This window comes from Chiloscyllium plagiosum, chromosome 7, assembly GCF_004010195.1.
Source record: "Chiloscyllium plagiosum isolate BGI_BamShark_2017 chromosome 7, ASM401019v2, whole genome shotgun sequence".
NCBI classification, from domain to species: Eukaryota; Metazoa; Chordata; class Chondrichthyes; order Orectolobiformes; family Hemiscylliidae; genus Chiloscyllium; species Chiloscyllium plagiosum.
Genome location: NC_057716.1, coordinates 67,240,969 through 67,244,577, shown reverse-complemented (window position 1 = coordinate 67,244,577; position 3,609 = coordinate 67,240,969). Strand labels below are relative to the sequence as shown.

The 3,609-nt window shown below is 43.2% G+C and overlaps 1 protein-coding gene across 1 annotated transcript in view; it reads right to left on the bottom strand.

The window, feature by feature from the left end:
• The window catches only part of LOC122551932 (protein mono-ADP-ribosyltransferase PARP9-like), a 13,771-nt gene extending 10,575 nt beyond the window's left edge, over positions 1-3,196 (bottom strand). Inside the window, exon 1 of the mRNA XM_043694503.1 lies at positions 3,157-3,196. The gene's annotated coding sequence lies outside the window, so the exon portion shown is untranslated. The remainder of the gene's footprint in view (positions 1-3,156) is intronic.
• Between the last annotated feature and the right edge of the window lie 413 nt (positions 3,197-3,609).

The window sequence follows — 3,609 nt, the reverse complement described above, 5'->3', positions numbered from 1 at the left end:
ACGACCAGCTATCCTTAGTAGCCACACACACAGATGACAAGCAACATGAATTCGACTGGGACAACACTACTATTATAGGACAAGTCAAACAGAGAACAGCCAGGGAATTCCTAGAGGCATGGCACTCATCCACAGATTCAATCAATAAGCACATCGACCTGGACCCAATATACCGGCCCACTACACCAGGCCCACCTGGACCCAATGGACAGCCGGAACTGACAACCGGAAGCGACAGATTCAAACCACTACAAATGCCAGAGGAAAGATCACAGAAGCGCTTCACAGGAGGCTCCCAAGCACTGAGGATGTCACCTAGATAGGGGACGAAACATCTGCAACACAAATTCCCAGCTCGACGAACAAAATCACAACTTCTCTAGCTTTCCACGGAGTTCTCGGGTACACCTGATCAGGTCCTGGGGATTTATCCACTTTTAACCATTTCAAGACATCCAGCACTTCCTCCTCTGTAATCTGGACATTTTGCAAGATGTCACTATCTATTTCCCTACTGTCTATATCTTCCATATCCTTTTCCACAGTAAATACTGATATTAAATACAAAATATTCATTTAGTATCTCCCCCATTTTCTGTGGCTCCACACAAAGGCCGCTTTGCTGATCTTTGAGTGGACTTATTTTCTCCCTAGTTACCCTTTTGTCCTTAATATATTTGTAAAAACCCTTTGGATTCTCCTTAATTCTATTTGTCAAAGCTATCTCATGTCCCCTTTTTGCCATCCCGATTTCCCTCTTAAGTATACTCCTACCGCCTTTATACTCTTCTAAGGATTCACTCGATCTATCCTGTCTATACCTGACATATGCTTCCTTCTTTTTCTCAACCAAACCCTCATTTTCTTTAGTCATCCAGCATTCCCTATACCTACCAGCCTTCCCTTTCACCCTGACAGGAATATACTTTCTCTGGATTCTTGTTAACTCATTTCTGAAGGCTTCCCATTTTAAACGAATAGAATTATGGTCGCTGGCCCCAAAGTGCTCCCCCCCCCAACACCTCAGTCACCTGCTCTGCCTTATTTCCCAAGAGTAGGTCAAGTTTTGCACCTTCTCTAGTCGATACATTCACGTACTGAATCAGAATATTGTCTTGTACACACTTAAGAAATTCCTCTCCATCTAAACCTTTAACACTATGGTAGTCCCAGTCAAAGTTTGGAAAGCTAAAATCCCTCCCATAACCACTCTATTATTTTTACAGATAGCTGAGATCTCCTTACAAGTTTGTTTCTCAATTTCCATCTGATTATTGGGGGGTCCATAATACAATCCCAATAAGGTGATCATCCCTTTCTTATTTCTCAGTTCCACCCAAATAACTTCCCTGGATGTATTTCCAGGAATATTCTCCCTCAGCACGGCTGTAATGCTATCCCTTATCAAAAATGCCACTCCCCCTCCTCTCTTGCCTCCCTTTCTATCCTTCCTGTAGCATTTGTATCCTGGAACCTTCAGCAGCCAGTCCTGCCCATCCCTGAGCCATGTTTCTACAATTGCTATGATATCCCAGTCCCATGTTCCTTACCATGCCCTGAGTTCATCTGCCTTCCCTGTTAGTCCCCTTGCATTGAAATAAATGGAGTTTAATTTATTAGCCCTACCTTGTCCCTGCCTTCCCTGACTGTTTGACTCACTTCTGTTCTCAGCTGTATCCATCTCAGATTGATCTATTTCCTCACTATCTCCCTGGGTCCCCCCCCACCTTACTAATTTAAATCCTCCCAGCAATTCTCGCAAATTCCCCTGCCAGTATATTAGTCCCCTTCCAATTTAGATGCAATCTGTCCTTCTTGTACAGGTCACTTCTACCCCAAAAGAGATTCCAATGATCCAAAAATGTGAATCCTTCTCCCATACATCAGCTCCTCAGCCATGTATTCATCTGCTCTCTATCCCTATTCCTGCCCTCACTAGCTTGTAGCACTGTGAGTAATCCAGATATTACTACCCTCGAGGACCTCCTTTTTAAATTCCTGCCTAACTCTCTGTAATCTCCCTTCAGAATCTCAACCTTTTCCCTTCCAATGTCGTTGGTTCCAATGTGGACAATGACCTCCTGCTGGCCCCTCTCCCCCTTGAGAACATTCTGCACCCTCTCTGAGACATCCTTGATCCTGGCACCAGGGAAACAACACACCATTCTGATTTTTCTCTGCTGGCCACAGAAACGTCTGACAGTACCTCGGACTATAGAATCCCCTAACACAATTGATCTCTTGGAAGCCGACGTACCCCTCGTTGCATTAGAGTCAGTGTCAATACCAGAAACATGGCTGTTCATGCTACGTTCCCCCTGAGAATCCATCGCCCCCTACATTTTCCAAAACAGCATACCTGTTTGAAATGGGTATATCCACAAAAGACTCCTGCACTAGCTGCCTACCTCTCTTACCCTTCCTGGAGTTAACCTATCTATGTGACTATATATGAGACTTTCCCCCCTTTCTATAACTGCCATCCATCACATATTGTTGCTGTTGCAAATTCCTCATCGCTTCTATCTGTCTCTCCAACCAATGCACTCGATCGGATAAGATTCGCGTCCAATAGCATTTATGGCAGATATAATCCACAGTAACCCTTAAACTCGCTTTAAACTCCCACATCTGACAAGAAGTACATATCATTGTAAAGGCCATTTTTGCTCCTTCACGATCTACAGACCCAGAAAATAATACCGTCTTATTCCTCTACAAATGCTGCCCCAGGTTAAATTAATAGCTATGGCTTATATTTAAAGTTTAATCAAGAGATTTATCACCAAAAACATATCATCAAGAAAGAACTCATTTAACTTACTAATACAGCCTTTCTGTTGGACAGACTTAAAACAACAATTAACTTATCTGATTTTGTGCTGTGAACTTCGCCCAACAATTCCTCAAAGATTAGTTGTGAATTTCACTGTTTGTTACTCCGATATCCAGCGATACACGAATTCAAACAGCAAAGGTGGTAACTGTGGTGGTTTTCTTTTTCGTTTTCTTTCTCTCTCTCTCTCTCTCTCTCTCTATCTCTCCCTCTCCCTCCCTCTCCCTCTCTCTCTCTCTCTTCCAAAACAAGCAAGAGCAAATAAAACAGTAATTGCTGCTCCTGGAATTCAAGGAAATCACCTCCAACACCTAAATTACCTCAAAAAAAGGAGCAGCTCTTACAGCCAGGAATTTTTCCCATCCTCCATCTTGGATTACCCAGAATCCCCTTAGGACTTAGTATCATCTTACAACTCTTTGCTTCAATTTTAAGTGCTCACTCAATTTGCACTTAATCAGAAACTGCCAGCTTTTCTGTGGCCTGATTTGCTTTTTGGCACAATGGGAGGGGCAGCAGCTTGTCAGGACTCAAAGCACTGAACTGTAAGGAAGGTGGACATGTTACTGTACTACACCATACTATGTCAAAATCACAACGTTAATTCTGAAGGACAGGATTAATCAAATACTTGGAAAAGCAGGGACTGATCAAGGATAGTTAGCACATATTTGTTAGACGAAAGTGAGAACTGCAGATGCTGAAGATCAGAGTCTAGATTAGAGTGCTGCTGGAAAAGCACAGCAGGCCAGGCAGCATCCGAGGAGCAGGAA